The 20,017-nt window shown below is 44.2% G+C and overlaps 1 protein-coding gene across 3 annotated transcripts in view; it reads right to left on the bottom strand.

Moving 5' to 3' along the window:
• Positions 1–6,937, bottom strand: part of CALN1 (calneuron 1) — a 474,033-nt gene extending 467,096 nt beyond the window's left edge. Inside the window, exon 1 of one of the 3 annotated variants that reach the window (XM_029221329.1) lies at positions 6,723–6,937. The gene's annotated coding sequence lies outside the window, so the exon portion shown is untranslated. The remainder of the gene's footprint in view (positions 1–6,722) is intronic. The other 2 variants (XM_029221327.1, XM_029221330.1) reach the window with 2 other exon arrangements.
• Positions 6,938–20,017: the final 13,080 nt, after the last annotated feature.

The raw sequence follows: 20,017 nt of genomic DNA, 5'->3' as shown, positions 1-20,017 counted from the left end.
ACCCAAAAAAAAAAAAAAAAAAAAAAAAATACTCCTGGTCAATTTTAGAGCTCCTGAATTCAAAACAAAAGATTCTTCAGGGGCAACTTAGGAAGTCAACCTCAGAACTGAACTGAGCGCCAGCCCTATGGGGAAGAACTCAGGGTAACTTACACATGATCGTTCTGCTTACTGTAGATGCTACGTTAGGTTCATTGAGTAAATCTTAGTACGCTTCATCAATATTTTGGAACTTGGACCATGTAGGGTATTGGAGCTCCTTAATTCATCTCTCATTTCATCCCCTTGGGGTTCTGATCTGAGAACAGAGATCAAGACAAAATTGTTCCTCGGGCAGGGGTAAGAATGTGGAGGCAAAATGTTTTTGCAGTCCATTACATCATTTGACCTCTGCCCAGTTTTCCAGGACACCACATCCAGCATGGTCAGCGTGTGCTACCCTAGAGATATGGCCCTACGCAGCCCTCTCCTCTCCATTCGCACTGTCACCGGCTTCACGCAAGCCCTTTTCTCTCTCAGCTGATCTCCTACGAGAAATTTCTAAATGAATCCCCCTCCCTCCATTCACCAATAATGCCTGGTGTCCTGCTAGGCACCAGAGATATGGTGGCAGGTAGGGGAGATGCAGCCCAGCCTTTGGGGAGCTCAGGAGCTTGAGAAAGACAAATATCAAAGCCATTGCAAAAGGGAACAAGGACAAAGAACAAGAAATGCCCAGGGCGATGGCCAGCTCTCATCTGAGGACCGATTTACTCTGCAGGAATTGGGGAAGGCTCCTGAGGTGGGACCTGGTGAATAAGTAGGTGTTGATGATGTGACGGGGGAGGGATTGCTCCCGAAAGACAGAACAGGCTCTAGGGTGCCAGGCACCAGGCAAGCAGGATGCCAACACTGACCAAGCGGAGACACTGGTTCGTGGTCAGGTGGAGAAGTAAGTAAGCAAGGGACACCCGCGAGGCCTGCGTGCTTCACGGTAAAGGAGAGAGGAAGCTGTGATGGGGCTAGGCTGGATCGTGAGATGTACCTAAACGATCCTCCATCAATACGCATTCTCTAAGGAATCTGTGGTACAATCCAAGCAAGCAACGAAGGAAACGTGAACAAGGCTTGACAGTCGGAGCACAGTTGGATCAATGGGTCTAAAATACAAAACATTTGTTACCCGTGGTGTGTGGGATAAGATCAAACTCCTTATTCTATCTAAAAGGCCCTTTGTAAACTGGTGGCACCAATCTACCTTTCATCCCCCTCTCATCTCCTCCCAGGTCCCCTCCTAACACACCTCAATCAGCTCCAGCCGCATGCAACCACTTGCAACTCCCAGAATAGGCCAGCCTCACACATGGAGCCTTAGCACTGCTGTTCCTCCATCCTGGAATGCCCTTCCTTGCTGCCCTAGTGAACTCCTACTTATCCCTCAAGGGCCGACTCTGATGTCACCCCAGGGATCACCTTTCCTCCCAGCTTCCCCCAGGCAGAGAAGGGTACCTACCTCCCCGGGGGCAATTACCACCCTGTACAGCCACATGACTGCCTCGTTCTCCCTAAGAGTGCCAGCAGGTGTCCTCCTCTTCTTAGTGCCTCGTACAAGGCAGTCCCACAAATTCTGTTTCAAATGAACTAAAGTATATAATTCCACATTAGCAAACTAAGCGAGCTTAGCTCCTCCCTGGTGTAAAATGCAAACTTTGTAAAACTCACACCTATGAATTTCGAATCAAGTGTCAACAATCTGGGAGCCACTAATGGCCTATAATCAAGGGAAAGTCTGCTCAGTAAGTAAATAGTTGTCTTCTTTGTTGGAATAAACCACAAGTAATGATTTACTCATTTTCTCGTTTTCCGCACATTAGTCAAATTTTCTAGAGTGGTTTCACTGTGTCCTTGCCCGCAGAAGTAGGCTAGACATGCCCCTCAATGCAAGAACAAGAGGCCCCTGCTCCTGTAGGCCTGCCCATGGGTTGCCGAATCAAAGTAAATGTGTAGGGTCCCAATTTAAAGGGAAAGTGCTCCAACGTGGCATGGCTTCCATGTGTATGGGATACAGGCGTGCAAGATTTGGAGCCACGAGCTTACAAAGCACCAAAGTCCAAGCGCCAACGTACAGCCTTCTCCCACAAAGGTAAAAAGACGTCCACCTCATTCCTCCAGTGGTAAAGCAGAGATGAAAATCCCCAAGCTTACTGCCCCAGGAGATTTCTGTAAGCCCGTGGGATCAACTGTATAAACGTAAGGTCTTGGCTGAAGTCTCCTCTTGAATCCCAGCTCTAACTTCTTGATCTGCTCTTATGCCCAGCTCTCTAACATATCACGGATCAGCCTCCATGGCCACATTTACCCGGTGGATGTGGATCTGGTACAGATGTTGCTCTGCCCCCCATCCCCCACTACAGGGCAAAGAGCTTTGCTTTCCTGAATCCCTGGTGAATCTGAGTTCTGCTTCACTGCCCTGCAGTTCAAGGGCTCAGAGGATTTGCAAATAGCAGGAATGGCAGCCTGCTTTGTTCTCTCCAAACGGCCAGATTCTTCCCTCTCCAGTTCCCCTCTCCTTCCTCCTTCCTTCTCTCTGTCCCACTCCCTGGGCTGAGAGCGTGGCACACCTGGTGCCACAAACACCTTATGGGAGGGCACGACAGACTCAGAGCATGGACTGGACATGCGAGGAGTTATTAGTGAAATCTGTTCCCAGAACATGGAGGGTTAGGGCCTCAGGAGCCCCTCTAAATCCAGACACAGAGGTGCAGCCTGGGCAGATGTTAGGCTCCCAAGCGGCTCACTGGCTCAGGCAGCGGCCTGGGGAGGTGGGGAGACATCCCCAGGTGAACTTTCTGAAGGGGATGAGTGGCTTGCAGCTTGACGGATAGCCATGCTCTGTCCACCTGACCGTGGGCATCAGCACAGCTGGCCGAACTGTCAAAGCCTCTAGGAGTAGAGCAGCCCCGCAGGGTGCTGTGGATGTGAGCGAGCGTCAGTGTCGTTTCCCTAAATCACACTGCTGTCACTTAGCAAGGCCATCTACTACCGACGTTCAAAGGCCAAACTTCCTCTCCTATCTCAGAGCCGGACGAGATGCCAAACTCAACAATAAAACCATTGGCTTCTAAGAAAACAAACCAGTCAGACAAGCTTGTGTGTACAGACACAAGCTGGGGCCAGAAGAAGTGAAGCAGGGCAATGTCCACAGCCCCAGTATCCTGGCTCCAAACACAGAAAACCCACTGTGGAGAGAGGGCTACAGTCAAGCGGTGAGATTCCAGGCAAAGGGCAGCCCTGTCAGGGGCATGAATGGCCACCAGCCAGCCTTGCAACCAGGGTCTTTTCCGGCCAAGAGATAGGAGCCATGCAAGGAAGCTTGAGTGGGGAATGGGATGGGAGCTGCTAGGATGCCCAAAGCACCCACTCCCCTCCCCCAAATAAAAGACCCCCATGGGGCTCTCTCCAGTCCAGCCACCTGTCTTAGTACACTCTGAGGTTTCCCTGGCCAGAGTCCTTGTTAATTTCCGTGCAATTTCGACACAACTAATGCACACTCATCTTTGAAAGTTGGAAAACACAGAGGGAATCTTTCCAAATGCTGCCAATCAAGGGTCACTGCCATGAAAATTTATTTGATTTATTGCCAATAAGAGCCTGGCAAAAGCCTCCTTCTCCACCGCCCGCTTCTTTATAAACTGTGACCAGGCGCTAAGGTGACTGGGCTCTGAGCCTCTTCTGGAGGACCCAGCCTGCTTGCGCCCCACCTGCTGAGCCAGTTGGGGGCAGAGGCTGGGCCACAGGGGCTCAACACCTGAGTGGACAGGCTGTCTTTGGAGGTCAAGACTGGACCCCCCTCATCTGCCTTCTCAGGTTCAAGAACTAGCACATTTTAAGGAGATAAAAGACCACCCTGGAGCCAACTACCATTTCTTCTAGGAACTCAGAGAACTCCAAGAATCCAAGGACAGCTCAGAGGGGAGCGAGGAAGATCACTGCAGGATTAGGGGAGATCACTATGAGCTTAAAGGGAAAAACATGGAAGAACCTGAGACTGCTGAGTCCAAACTGGTTGGGAAAGGGACAGATCTGATCTCTTACTGAGTCCCTACCTCATTGTTGGTTACATCAAACGGCCCCCACCCCCGCCCCACTACCCCAGGGTAGCTGTGCAGAAGGGGTAAATACTTACATGGTTCCCCTTCCACCCTGAAAACCAGTAATGTGAAGGCTCTGTTGTGTCTTTGTATAGCCGTGAATAGATAGGTATCTCTTTATTGGGTTCTGTACGCAATTGGACTCAGGGACACAGCTAAAAGCTAGGGTAAAGTACGACTAATATTACTTTGCAAAATAATAAAAACGCCATCCCTATTTTGTATAGTCTCATCCCCCAGCCCACCTAGACCACAAGCCCCCTCAACAGGAAGAAGAAAAAGAAGGAAAAGAGTCCCTCCCTTGAATTCATATTATAATAGTGGCCAAATAGCAATATTAGGCACATCCACCCCAAGGGCATCCCACTGCTAGCCCATCCCTGCATGCTAATCCCACATCCTCCCGGCTTTTTCATCTTGCCTTCTGTTTCATGTGGCCAAGGTCCCACCAAGCCCTTAAGCTAAGTTTTCCTTAGCCCATCTGAGATTGTTCATTGAACCTGGCAGAGCAAAGCCTGCTCTAGACTCTCTAGTTGCGGCTGTCCCAGGTGATATTGTAGCCTGAACGACTCCAGCTTTGGGAAGTACACCACTCAAGCAAGGTTAGAGCAGTATCTCCAGCTCCCTTCCTTAGCCACAGGAGGAACAGTCACTGTGAGGATGGCTTATGCCTCCCACTTGGATTCATATGTTTTAGCCCTTGGGACGGAGGCCATCACACAGCAAAGGTGCTGAGAGTGGAAACCACTAATATCCTACATCCCAAACTCGGATTCATCTCATATCTGAGACTCTCCTGGACAGAAATCAGGAGTGGTACCACATATGGCAACCCCAAGCCTTTCCAAGAACCTCCAGTCCCTCTAGAGGTCTCCACATCTGCCTAGGGTTAGAGAGGAATAGCCATGGGTGCCTCGGTCCAGCTAATGCTTCAGAAGGTTATCAAACAAAATTATCCCGGACAAAGCACAGGGGGGCATCTCAGATGGCTCTCTAGTGTCTCCAGAACTTGAGAGAGGAGAGAATTTGGGGATCATGGTGCAGATGGATATGCTCCTGGATAACTTCTGTTTGCTCTTCATGGCCCAACCCAGACATCACCTCATCCAGGAAGTCTTCCTTCATGCACAAGGTTAGGCTCCCATTCTCTGTGCTCTCAAAGCATCATGTACTTCCCTTTTAGAGTTATTACACCACATTCTGAATTCCCAGGGGCCTCTCTGCACCCAAACACACACTAGACTGTGTGCTATCGAGCCTAGGGGCTGTGTCTTACTCGCTCGCACGGGAGGCTATAGCCATGACCTCCTGCATCTGCCAGTGGCCTGGCTGCTCCCAGCCCAAAACTTGAGTTTTAAGACCTGGCCTGTGTCTATCTGCACCAAGACTAACAGCTTGCCACTCACCCCCAGCCCTAATTGCTGCAATGGGGGGAAACGAGAAGTGGGATTTGAAAACAGAGCTCTCCAAGGTCAAACCAATAGAAGGGGGTTTGGTAATGTCACAGTCAAGGTTGGGAAAGAGACAGACACTCTTCCAGCATAATAAAGTCCAAAAATTATGTCAGCAGGAAGACATGAATCTTGTGTATAGGTCACTGAAGTCTGTGGGCAGGAGATTAACACTTGCAGTATAAGTGATTGGTCGTTTAAGAGTTTGGAGTGATCATAGAGGAACAAAAAGAAAAAGCAAGCTTCCCCCCAGAGGTCAGGGTCCCCTCCCTTTTCTTGTCTGACTTCCAGGCTCCAAGTCTCCCCCTCACTCTGAGCAGCAATAACTGAACGGGGACTCTAATACTGAGGAGGAGCTGGGATACCCCAACGGAGGGAATAGCTCCCACCCGGGAGAGGAGAAAAGCAAGATGGAGAAGGATGAGGATGAGAAACAGGTCCAAGTGGGAGATCTGACCAACCAAGAGGACATCTACTTGGGGGTCAACGCCCTAAAGGTCTGGTCAGGGAGATCTATGCCTGGTGTGGTGCCAGGATTTGAGCTTATGCCCATCACTCGGCCCATTGCCACCCCAGTTCTGTATAGTTTAGATTCTATCACAGGCACCTGGATTGAGGAACAGACTGAACTTTCCTTGAGGTTGTGTGTGTGTGTACATTTGCACACAAGAGTGAACAGGTACTTGCCTGGCAAATTAAGAGAAGGGACTAGCCCTCCTTCCCCAGATCAACAGCAGGCACCCAAGACACCGACAGGGTCACTGATGTGGAGGTAAGAGGACCCCCGGAAGAGGGCACCCAGCAACAAGGGAGTCCACCGGCTAGCATATGACATTTATAAGCTAGTATAGAAAATGCTATATAGAAAGTGCAGGATGCCTTGAGGACACAGAGAAAGGGCACCTTAGGGCTTGGGAAGGCTTCCTGCAGAAGATGATGTCTGTGTTAAACTCTGAAGATAAAGTAGAAGTTAGCCAGAAGCATGTCCATGAGACATCCCCCGCCCTTACCCCCAGAACACAGCTAAAGCCCTCTTGTGGGTCTAAGGTAAGGAGATCAGTGTGGGTCACATACACCTCAAATGTGTGAGAGCCAGTCTACTCCCCTGGTGAGGCCCCAGAGCTCAGACCCTATCACTTACCGGTGTTCCTGGAGGTGGTCCCAAGCCCTTTTCCCAGAGCTGCCAAAGTGGTCCCAATCCTTCCAGCTGTGCTAAGGAGAAGGATTTGCAGTGTCTGAAGAGCTGGGGAGCCCCACTCCAGAGCTGGCCCCGGCCTGGCCCCTTGGAACCCACTGAAGGTGTGCCAGACCCTGGCGAGGCTGGCTGCTTGGGCTGCAAGACGGAGAAGTGAGCCGCGAGCTCCCTGGAGCCTGGCCAGGACCCTCTGGCCAGCCAGGCAGGTGGAGGAGGAGCTGGCGAGAGCCTGATAAAACCTCCAGAGGCTCAGACTAACTCGCGAGAAGCTGTAGAATCAGCGGGCTGACCCAAGGAGCCGCTTGCAGAGCGCCACCCAGGCAGGTGAGGGTGCATCTCCTTCTAGACACGCTCCTGGTTAAGCTGCTGCTTAAATCCGAGCTGCACTTCCTGCCTCACCCCACCTGCCACGCACCCTGGGTAGAGTCCTCCGCTACGGGACTGGCTGTTGTCTCACTCTAACCCTTTTGTTTTTTCCAATATATATTTTACTGAGGTAAAATTCACACAAAAGAAAGTTAACCTTTTTAAAGTGAAGAATTCAGTAGCATTTAATACACCCACTATTTTATGCAACCACCATCTCTATCTAGTTGCAAAATATTTTCATGACCACAAAAGGAAACCCTATACCTATAAAGCAGTCACTTCCTTCCCACCTCCAGCCCTGGACAACCACAGTCTGTGTTCCACCTCTGTGAACTTGACTATTGTAATTGTATAATACGTGACCTTTCGTGTCTGGTCTCTTTCACCTAGCACAATGTTTTCAAGGTTCATCTACATTGGTGTACGAAGTATCAGTACTTCATTCCTTTTCATAACCAAACAGTACTTCATGTATGTATACACCACAATGTTTTTATCCATTCATCCACTGATGCATATTTGGCTTTCTACCTTTTGGTGATTCCGAATAGTGCTACTGTAAACATTCAGGTACACTTATTTGAGTACTTGTTTTCATTTCTTTGGGGTATAGATCTAAGAGTGGAATTGCTAGGTCACATGGTAATTCTAAGTTGAGCTTTTTAAAAAATTTTTATTTATTTTATTTATTCATGGCTGTGTTGGGTCTTTGTTGCTACGCACTGGGTTTCTCTAGTTGGGCTGAGCGGGGGCTACTCTTCGTTGCAGTGCGTGGGCTTCTCATTGTGGTGGCTTCTCTTGTTGTGGAGCACGGGCTTTAGGCATGCAGGCTCAGTAGTTGTGGCTTGCAGGCTCTAGAGCGCAGGCTCAGTAGTTATAGCGCATGGGGCTTAGTTGCCCCGCGGCATGTGGGATCTTCCCAGACCAGGGGTCGAACCCGTGTCCCCTGCATTGGCAGGCGGATTCTTCACCACTGCACCACCAGGGAAGCCCCTATGTTAACTTTTTGAGGAATCACCAATGTTTTCTTCAGTGACTGAACCATTTTACACTCCCACCAGTAATGTACATGAGTTCCAAATTCTCCACATTCTCACCAACACTTATTTTTTTCTTAATAGTCATCTGTGTGACTGTAAAGTGCAATCTCATTGAGGTTTTGATTTGCATTTCTTTAATGACTAATGATGTTGAGCATCTTTTCACCTGCTTGTTGGCCATCTTCTTTGAAGAAATGTCTATTCAAATCCTTCACCCTTCACTCCTCTAAGAGTTTTATAGTGTCTGGCCTTACGTTTAGGTCTTTAATCCATTTTGAGTTTATTTTTGTGTATGGTGTTAGGGTGCCTTCACCCATTTTTAAATTGGTTGTCTTTTGCTATTGAATTGTAAGAGTTCTTTATGTATTCCAGATCTTTATTGGACATATGATTTGCCAATATTTTCTCCCATTCTGTAGGCTGTCTTTTCATTTACTTGATAATGTTCTTTGTTGCACAAAAATTTTAAATTTTGATGAAGTCCAATTTATCTGTTTTTTCTTTTGTTGCTTGCACTATTTCTGTCACATCTAAGAATCCATTGCCAAATCCAAGGTCATGAATATTTACTCCTATGCTCTCTTCTAAGAGTTGTATGGTTTTATCTCTTATACTTAGGTCTTTGATCCATTTTGAGTTGATTTTTGTAGAGGTAGGGGTCCAAATTCATTCTTTTCCTTTCTCTTTTCTTTTTTAAAAACACAATAGAACCTTCTCACTTAAGGTTCGCCCTAAATGAGTGTTTCTGATTGGTGGGTGGCTCTTCTTCAAGTGGTGGGTCAAGCTTCTTCTATCTTTGGTTCTTCAACACATGGCTCCAAGGTTCCTATACTTGTGCATATCAAGTAGACAAGGAGAAATGAGCATAAAGCATTTATAGGCCAGACCTAGGAGAGGCACACATCAGTCCTGCCCACATTCCATTGGCTGGAACTCAGCCAAACAGTGTGGCAGCCATGAAAATTCACCTTTCAGGGCTCCTAGTGTAGGTAGCATAAATGACTGGCAGCCTGGCTGTGGTCCACCTGGATTTACCATCACATTCATACAGAGGGAGGCCGTGCTTCTGCTGGGCTGCTCCCAGCCAATGACTAGTCATGGCAGAGGTCTTTTTTTAAATCAAAATATAGTTGACATATAATATTATCTGAGTTTCAGGTGTACTACATAGTGATTTGACATTTGCATATATTATGAAATGATCACCACGATAAGTCTAGTAACCATCTGTTCCCATAGAAAGTTATTACAATACTACTGACCATACTCCTTATGCTGTATATTACATTCCCCATGGCTTATTTACTTTATAACTGGAGGTTTGCATCTCTTAATCCCTTTAATCTATTTCACCCCTCGACCCCCACCCCCTTGGCAAACACCTATTTGTTCTTTGTATCTATGAGTCTGTCTCTGTTTTGTTATATGCATTCATTTGTTTTGGGTTTTTTTTTAGATTCCATATATAAGTGAGATCGTATGGTAATTGTCTTTCTCTATCTGACTTATTTCACTTAATATAATACCCTCTATATCCATCCATGTTGTTGCAAATGGCAAGATTTCATTTTTTGTATGACTGTGTAGTATTCCATGGTATATGTGTACCACATCTTCTTTATTCATTTATCTATTGATGGACACTTAGGTTGCTTTCATGTCTTGGCTTTTGTAAATAATGCTGCAGTGAACATGGGGGTGCATGTATTTTTCCAATTAGTGTTTTTGTTTTCTATGTGTAAATACCCAGAAGTGAAATTACTGATCAAATGGTAGCTCTATTTTTAATATTTTAAGGAAATTCCATATTGTTCTCTATAGTGGCTGCACCAATTTACATGCCTGCCAACAGGGCACGAAGGCTCCCTTTTCTCCACATCCTCACCAACACTAGTTATTTCTTGTCTTTTTGAGAATAGTCATTCTGACAGGTGTGAAGTGGTATCTCATGGTGGTTTTGACTTGCATTTCCCTGATGATTAGTGATATTGAGCATTTATTCATGTGTATTTTGGCCATCTGCATGTCTTCTTTGGGGAAAATGTCTATTTAGATCCTCTGCACAGTTTTAACTGCACTGCCGGGTTTTTTGATGCTGAATTGTATGAGTTCTTTTTATACTTTGGGTATTAATCCCTTATCAGATATATTGTTTGCAAATATCTTCTCCCATTCAGTAGGCTGCCTTTTCATTTTGTTGATAGCTTCCTTCACTATGCAAAAGATTTTTAGTTTGCTGTGGTCCCAGTTGTTATTTTTGCTTTTGTTTCTCTTGCCTTAGGAGACATATCCAAAAAGAAAAAAAAATTTCTAAATCCTATGTCACCCTTCCCAATTTCAAACTATACCACAAAGCTACAATAATCAAACAGTATCATACTGAAAATAAATGAACATAAATCAAAGGAACAAAATAGAGAGCCCAGAAATAAACCCACACTTATATGGTCAACTAACCTACAACAAAGGAGGCAAGAATATACAATGGAAAAAAGACAGTCTCTTCAATAAATGGTGTTGGAAAAACTGGACAACAACATGCAAAAGAATAAAACTGGACTATTTTCTCACACCATACACACAAATAAACTCAAAGTAGGTTAAAGACTTAAATGCAAGACCTGAAACCATAAAACTACTAGAAAAAAAACATGGGCCTGCACCCTTCTGTTGTGACGGGGCTGACTACTGTGGGCATGTGGGTAGGTGGGGCTGGTCCCCCAAACCAGGCTGTGCCTCATGCAAGAGCTGTGGGCCTACTTGAGGGCCAGGTAGGCTTCCTGCAGAATTGGCTGCACAGACCCAGGGAGTGGAGGGTGGCCAGGATTGGTGGGACTGGGTCCAAGCACAGCTGTCTACTTGGCCCAGGGGCGGTTGGGGCTGATGCCAGCCTGCTGGTAGGCAGGGCCAGGTCCCCACACTGCTGTCTGCCTGGTCCCAGGGGTGAGACTTAGAGCTGGTGTTGGCCCACTGGTGTTATGACAGTAGAACCATCTTCCACTAATGGCGGCTGTCAGCATCTCTGTCCCCAGTTGCCTCCTGCCTCTACAGGAGGTTCTCCAAGATCATCAAGTGGGTCTGACACAGGCTCCTTTCAAACTACTGCCTCTAGGCTGGGACTCGGAGTGTGTGAGATTTTGTGTGCACTTTTTAAGTGTGTATTCTCTGTTTCCAGTGGCCTTCTGGCTCTCCCAAACATAGGCCCACTAGTTTTCAAAGCCAGACATTCTGGGGCCTCATATTCCCAGTGCATGACCCCCGGGCTGGGAAGCCCAATGTGGGGCTCACACCCCTTGCTCCTTGGAGAAGACCTCTACAATAGTGGTATTTCTCCTGTTTGTGGGTCACTGGCCTGGGGTGTAGGTCTTCCCTATACCGTGTCTCTGCCCCTCCTACCCATCTCTTGTGGTTCCTTCTTTAAGTCTTATTTGTGGAAAATCTTTTCTGCTAGTCTTTAGGTCATTCCCACAGGTAGTTGCTCTGTAAGTAGCTGTAATTTCGGTGTGTCCATGGGAGGAGGTATGTTCAGGGTCTTCCTACTCCACCATTTTGGCCACCTCTCCTCCTAACTTCATTCTTTTTCATGTGAATTTCCAGTTGTCCCAATCCATTTGTTGAAGAGACTATTCTTTCCCCATTGAATGGTCTTGACACCCTTGGCAAAAATTCACTGGCCGTAGATATATGGGTTTATTTCTGGATCCTTGATTTTATTTCATTGGTTTATCTGTCTATCGTGTGCCAGCACCAGCTTTTTTGTTTTGTTTTCATTTTTTTGTTTTTTGTTTATATATATATATATATATATATATATATATTTATTGGAGTATAATTGTTTTACAATGTTGTGTTAGCTTCTGCTGTACAATGAAGTGAATCAGCTATATGTATACATATATATCCCCTCCCTCTTGGACCTCCCTTCCCCCCCCCCATCTAGGTAATCACAGAGCACCAAGCTGAGCTCGCTGTGCTATACCACAGCCAATACCAATTTTGATTACTATAGCTTTATAATAAGTTGTGAAATCTCTTTCCTTAATATTGTCTAAACCCAGTCAAGGGGAGGTGACCTAAAGCAGTGCTCCTTTCCCTAACTGGATACCTCATAAGTAGTGCCATACTCTCAAATGTCCTTTGGGACTGTGGATTATGACTCTAATTCTGAAGTTAGAGTAAGAGTAAGGAGGGGGAAGAGGGAGAGCCATGAGAGGCAATGCAGGAATTAGTCTCTTCAGTTCCCCATGAAAGGAGGCGGCATAATGAAGTGAAAAGAATGTGGGCATGGGTGGGTTTCAAGCCCAACTCTGAAGCTACTAGCTTGTAGTCTTGGACAACTTATGCTCTCTGGTCCTTGGTCTTGTCACGTGGAAAATGGGCTGTTGTGAGAACTGCATATGTGCAACAAGGTACATAAAGCATCTGGCCCAGAGTATCTGCTGAATAAATCGCACAGAATGGAATTGGGAAATGACCATGGAAACAAGGCATATCCTGACTACTCAAAGATCTGATATACCTACTCTGGAAGGGTGTTCATTGAGGGTAGATCTCGTGACTGCTTTAATCCGTCCCAGGGACACCCTGAGCCAAGCCAGGCAGTACAAGAGACAACATAGATCTTTTTTAATATGTCCTTACCTCCTTTGCTGTAAATGAGCTCCTTTACTAATGAATGAATGAATGAATGAACAGTCTTCTGTGGGATACCATATGGTAAGTTAGGCTTTCTGTAAGTCCACAAATAATGTTGTCAGAAGCTTGGTGAACAGGGAAAGCAAATACAGAATGAGGGTCTATTTCAGTGATAACCAATCCCTGTTCCAGTCCTGACGGAAGGGATCCAATATAACCAATCATCCTACGTTTCTATTAAAGAAGGAGGCAAGACAGAGCTCATAGAGTTATCTAACTGCTTCCCAGAATTTCTTTCGTGTGAAACTTCCCTAGAGGTTCACGTAAATGCCTAAATGGAGACAGATGTATTGAATTGGACTCTTCTTTGGAGAAGGAGCCCATTATGGGCCTGGAAACCCTCAGGGCTTCAGGGCAACTGGCCTGAGCCAAGTACTACAGAGAGATTGCCAACAGTCAGTGGTGTTTATCCCTGAGCCTCCCTGGGAAACTCGCCCCCCCATCACCGGGCACAGGCTGGACCTGTGCTGCTTCTGGAGGCCGGGTGTCTCTGCACCACCCTTGCCAAAGTGGAGCCCACGTGGTCCCTGCCTCTGTGGGTCACATGCTTCCAAACGGAAGTTTGTCCAGCGTGCCTGTGACTGACAGAGCCTCGTCACATGCCTGCCTCCAGCCGCAAGGGTATCCGGAGAAGCTTATTCCTGAGCTTTGCGTTGGAGAGGCACTGACACATCATGGGAGGGATTCTCCCAACACAGGTTGGGTGGTCAAAGGAGCTGAATGTTAATGACAGTTGTTCACCACTCGGGGTGTCTTAATGAGATCCGATTTAGCCTTTGTAAACATAATACCGCTCGTCTGCTCCCAATCACACTGCAGGGAAGGCAGGGGAAATGGGTCAATAGAAAGATGGGACATGACAGGGGCATCTTCCCTAGTCCTATCAACGTAGTCACGGAAACACTCCTACCTACTGGGTCTCTTGAGCCTGGCATTTGCTCAGCAATACCTCCTTGTACTGGTGAATGAATAAATGAAAGGACAAATGAGACAGTGTAGGCAGAGCTTCTTTGCCTCTGACACAATATCTGGCAGGTCTGGGGTTGAGCCCCAGGAGCTATAGTCCTGAGCTGTAGTCTCCCCACTCTCACCTGCTCCTAACCCACTGGTCAGATCTGAAAGACAGTGCTTTGGGCTTGTTTTCAGTTCTCCACTGGGATGTGGGTCCCTGCAGCCTGAACACCCTTGCTAACCCTCCCACAAGAGGCTGGATGCAGCCCGCATCCCTGATGTTGGCCAGCTATTGGCTCGAGTCCTGCCTTCAAGAGATTTACATCTAGCAACATACAGGGAGGGGTGCTACTAGGGGTCTGACTCTGATATCACCTGCTGCAGGGAATCCTCCTGCCTGTCCCATCTGCTGGACCAGAGTCCACGCTGGCCCCAATCAAACCCCTCTCACCAAGCTGAGCTGAGTCAGCTCCCCTGTGCCTGTGCTCGCTGCTTCTCACCATCAACCAAAGCTGCCGAGGTCCCAGGGTACCAACCTGAGTCACAATACTCCCTACTAATGCCCAGAGTAACCTTTCCAATGATCTCAGGGACTGGGCATCCCAAGGCTAAAGACTAAGAAAACAGCTCCAGGCTTTCCAGTTCCATTACTTGCTCTTTCACAGGGATTTTTGGCTAAAACACTGACGCCAAAGTGACTTTCAAAAAGCGAACACAGTTATCATGCAAACATAGAACGAAAACACGTCAAAGACTTATTTAACTTATTAATGAGAAGATCAGAGCATTGGGTAAAGCTGATTCAAAAAGCATTTGAGGAACTGGGTTTTAAAGAAAAGAATAAAGTTGTTAGGTTAGATACAAAACTGGTTAATGTCCTGATAGTCTAATAAGGCCTTAACACTTGGATTTATCGTTCCTACCAGGTAAAAATCAATTGTCTCTCCACTAGGGAAAAACAAAACAAAACAAAACATCGAGTTAACGTGTAATTCCATAGTATCTGGGCTTTCAACCAGTGATGAAATAGTCTAACAAAGGTACATTCTCCTATAATTAAATAATGCTTGGGGGGCTTGCACAACAATGCCCCTGTGTGATGCTGAAAGATGTCGTCCTTTCTTTGCCTTATTTCCAAGATTTAGATGTTTGTTTGTTTGTTTGTTTGAACTCTGTGGATGGGTTGTGAAGGTCTCCCTAAGACCTAGGAGAGCTAGGCTCTCAGGAATATATCTTAAAACATGGACCTGCAGAGTTTAGAACCCTGTAATGACACCTCATTGTCTCCTTCAAGGATAAAGTCCAGCTCTTGGGCAGGACACCCACAGCCCTGCACGCACTGAGCCCTTCACCAGACCACCTCTTGCCACCTCTGCACAGGCACCCAGCCCTCTGACCCATGCAGACCCCTGAACATACTGGCCACTTCCATCCTTGACTTCGCCCGAGTCTCATTATACTCTCAACCTGGAACATTCTTCCCCCACTTGTTCATCTGGATGACTCCTATGCTTACGTCATGACCTGCCTCAAGGAATACTTATTCCAGAAATCCTTCCTCGACTCCTCCAAACTTGGGGAATCAAGCCCTCCCAATACGGTATTTACAGTGGTAATTCTGGCGACACTACCAATTACTGGGTTCTTACCATACAGTAGTCTTTGTCCGAAATAATCTACTGATCTTATCCAATTTAAACCTTGCATGAATGGTTGAACAAAGATAATTTTATCCCACTTCCCACTTAAAGATCACACAGTTGGAAAGTGGTCAAGGCAAGACTCAAGCACAGATCTTCCGGATACACAGCTCTATTTGTTTCGCTACTCTAGAATGCTTTATTTTTCACACTGTTAACGCCGATTTTCATGAATTCAAGGGAATGAGTTTCATGGCACATGTCCCCTGCACAAAATGCCCAAGGCTATCTGGAAATTGGACAAGCCCAGCTCCCACAGAGAGACAGGAAGGACATGGGAAAAGGGCATCTACTGTGGAGTTGGGTGCGAGTCCCTAGGAACTCTGGAATGACCTCAGCTGGCAAAGCCTGGCCCTTGGGTGAAGTGTAGTGCTGTGAGTCACTTCCCGATGGAGATCTCTCAGGTCGCTTGCAGACAGTGGAATTCTACTGGATGTGCCCATATCACGTCTCAGCCTGAGCCTGTCAGCACTTTGGGGGCCTGCACGACCAAGCCCCTCAGCCTTCAAACACGATCAGCCTATATCATTTAGGGCTGCTTCTTCAGCTTCTCTTCAAACTATTCATTCGTTTGTTCATTCATTCATTCCACACAAAGGTGCTAAGCACTTACCCTGTGCCAAACACCATACTAGGAGCTGGAGGTGGAAAAGGTTAGCAAAACTCTTTTCTTACATCCTTATCTTACCCATTCATTTCTAAGCTCCATTAAGACGGGGATTGTGTGGTATTCATCTTTATATCCTCAGGGCCTCGCACATTGCCTAGAACAGAATAGGCAGGAAATAAATGAATGCATGAGTGAATGAATGATTTGAGTACAACTCTAGAACATCTGTAACCAGGACATGACATGGGCAGACCAGCCATTCTGGGCAAGAAATGAAAGAATGAATGAACAAATGAATGAACTGAGTACAACTCTAGAACATCAATAACCAGGACATGACATGGGCAGCTCAGCCATTCTGGGCAGATTCATCTCAATGAGGGTAGCAAGCCCAGAGGAGGCCCTTGACACCTCAGAGCCTAGTGAGGGTGCCTGTCCTCCTGTCTTCAAATGACTGCCCACCACTGATTCCCCTCCAACTAGTATAGTATCTTGACACCCTGGTACACAGGGATGAATTGTGAGTGTATCATGAATAATTGGATACCAAAAATAAAATCAACATTTGCAAATAATCTAATTAAAATAATAAATTACAGGGGGTGTACCGTAGTTTTAACTTGCACGTCCCTAAAGACTAATGTACTAGTCTTTTACTCACAGCCTTATTTCTTACGCATATGAGTTCTTAGTGAAGTGTGTGTTCATATATTTTACCCATTTTAACGGGTTGTTTCCTTAGTATTAGGTTTTGAAAGTTCTTTATGTATTCTGAATATGATAATTTTTAACATATTTCTCCCACAAATATGTTTCTGTACCTTGCCTTTTTATTCTCTTAAGAGTATCTTATAGACAAGTGAACTTTTAACATTTTGATGAACTCTAATTTATCAATTTGTACTTGTATGGATCATGCTTTTGATATCAAATAAAATTTTGCCTCTGTAACTGGCTTATTTCATTTAGTATAATGTCTTCCAGGTCCAGCCATGTAGTTGCAAATTTCCTTCTTTTTTAAGGCTGAATAAGATTCCTTTGTATGTATATATCACATTTTCTTTATCCATTCATCTGTTGAGGGACATCTGATTCCCCCTATATGAGCTATCTAAAATAGTCAAATTTATAGAAGCAAAAAATAGACTGGAAGTTGCCAGGACATGAGAAGAGGGAGAAGTAGGGAGTAGCTATTCAATAGGTATAAATTTACAGTTATACAAGATGAATAAGTTCTAGAGACCTGCTGTACAACATAATCCCTATAGTTAAAGACAGTGTTGTGACTTCAAATTTTTTTAAGAGTGTAGATCTCATGTTAAGTGTTTTTACCACACACACATCAAAAAAATTGATCAAGGAAATTTTTGGAAGTGATGGATATGTTTATCACTTTACTTGGGTGATGGTATCATGGGTGTGTACATATGTCCAAAGTCATCAAATGATATATATTAAATATGTGGGTTTTGTATATAAATGATACCCCATTATGCTCAAAAAAAAAAACAGGTTGCAAAGATTTTCTACTATGAAATGTTATAATTTTAGGTTTTACATTTGGGTCTTTGATTCATTTTGAGTTAATTTTGCATATGATATAAGGTATAGATTTAAGTTCCTTTTTCGCATATGGATATAATTGACTAGAATATACTATCCGTTGTCCACGAAATTGTCTTTGCACCTTTGTTGAAAATTAATTGTCCATATAAGTGTATATTTCTGGACTTTCTATTTTATCCCATTGAAGTTTTGTCTTCTTTTATGCCAATAACACACCGTCTTAACTACTGAAGCTTTATAGTAAGCCTTGGGATCAATAGTGTTAGTTTTCTAACTTTTTTTTTCTTTCCAATAAGGAGGCCTCTTATTTCTTTTTATTACCTTATTGTGGCTAGAACTTCCAGTACAATGTTGAACAGAACGGTAAGAGTGGACATCCTAACCTTGTTCCCAATCTTAGGGGAAAACATAGATGCCCTTTATCAGGCTGCCTTCTGTTCCTAGTTTTCTGAAATTATTTTTCAGGAATGGATGCTGGATTTTGTTATAAGTTGCATTGGTTGATTTTCAAACGTTAAACCAACCCATCATCCTTGGCATGAACTCCATTTGTTTATCCTCTTTATATATTGTTAGATTTGATTTACCAAAAATTTGTTTAGAATTTTTGCACTTACGTTCGTGAGGGATATTGGGTTGCAATTTTCTTTTTTTTAACAATGTCTTTGTCCTGTTTTGGTGTCAGGGTAATCAGTTGGGACATATTCCCTCCCTTTCAATTTTCCAGAAGAATTTGCACAAATTGGTGCTATTTCTTCATTAAATGTTTAGTACAATTCACCAATGAAGATGTTTAGGCCTGGGAATTACTTTGCGGAAATGTTTTAATCTACAAATTCAATTTCTTCACTAGATACAGGGTTTTTCAGGTTATCTATGTCTTCTCAAGTGAGCTTTGATAGTGTATCTTTCAAGGAATTCACCTGTTTCACTTTTATTGTCAAATTTTTTGGCAAAAAAGTACTTTAGAATATTTCCTATTATCCATTTACTGTCTGTAGAATCTCGAATGATGTTATCTGTCTCATTCCTAATATGGACAATGTATATATGTCTTCTCTCCTTTTCTCCTGACTGGTCTGGCTAGATGTCTGCCAATTTTATTGATATTATTTAAAAACCAACTTTTGATTTCATTGATATTCTCTATTGTTTTCTGTTTTCCATTTTACTGATTTTCATTCTGTTATCATTTTTTTTTTTTTTACCCTGCCTTGGATTTATTTTGCCCTTCATTTTCTAGGGTCTTAAGGTGGAAGCTGGGGTTACTGATTTAAGACCTTTCTTCTCTAATATAGGTGTTGTATATGTCCCTCTGAGTTCTGCTTGAGTAGCATCCCAGAATTTTGATTTGTTTTATTCTGATTTTCATTCCACTCAAAATGCTTTCTAATTTCATTTTCAATTTCTTCTTTGACATATGGTTTATCTAAAAGCTTGTTATTTGGTTTCCAAATAGTTGGAGATTTTCAAAAGATTTTCCTGTTATTGACTTAGAATTTAATTTGATTTCTAATTCAATTCCATTGTGGTCATAGAACGTATCTCTATTACTTGGATTCTTTGAAATTTACTGAGACTTATATATTCTGTAAGTGTCATACAGATCTACTTGGTTGACAGTGTTGTTCAAATCTTCTACACCTGTACTGATTTTGTGTTTGCCTGTTTCCTTATATATTGATAGAGGGTTATTCAAACCTTTTATTATAATTGTGGATTTGTCTATTTTTCTTTGCAGTTTCATCTGGTTTTGCTTCAGATATTTTGAAGCTTTCTTATTAGAAGCATAAACATTTAGAATCATAATGTCCTCTTCATGAATCAATCTCTTTATTATTATGAAATCAACATTTTTTTAAATCACTGGGAATGCTCTTTGCTCTGCAATCTACTTTTTCTGATACTACTATAGCCATTTCAGCTGTATTTTGATTAATGTTAGCATAATTTACATTTTACCTAACTGGATTTTTATACTTAAATGTGTTTCTTGTTGGCAGCATGTACTTAGGTCTTGCTGTTTTATCCAATCTGAAAGTCTCTGCCTTTTATTGGAGTGCTTAGATTATTTACATTTAGTGTAATTACTAACATGATTAGGTTTGAGCCTAGCATATTGGTATTTCCTTTCTATTTGTTCCATTGGTCTTAGTCACTTTTTCCTCTTTTTCTATCTTCTTGTGGATTAAGTGAATTTTTTATGACTCCACTTTATCTGCTTTGCTGGCTTTGTTTTGTTATTTTAGTGGTTGCTTCAGGTTTATAGGATATATCTTTAACTTATGACAGTCTACCTTTAAGTGACAT

The sequence above is a fragment of the Monodon monoceros genome, unplaced genomic scaffold (genome assembly GCF_005190385.1).
Source record: "Monodon monoceros isolate NGI ecotype Baffin Bay Population unplaced genomic scaffold, NGI_Narwhal_1 Super_Scaffold_13, whole genome shotgun sequence".
Lineage (NCBI taxonomy): Eukaryota > Metazoa > Chordata > Mammalia > Artiodactyla > Monodontidae > Monodon > Monodon monoceros.
Note: the sequence above shows the minus strand (reverse complement) of the source record. Positions and strands in the feature narration are given on the sequence as shown.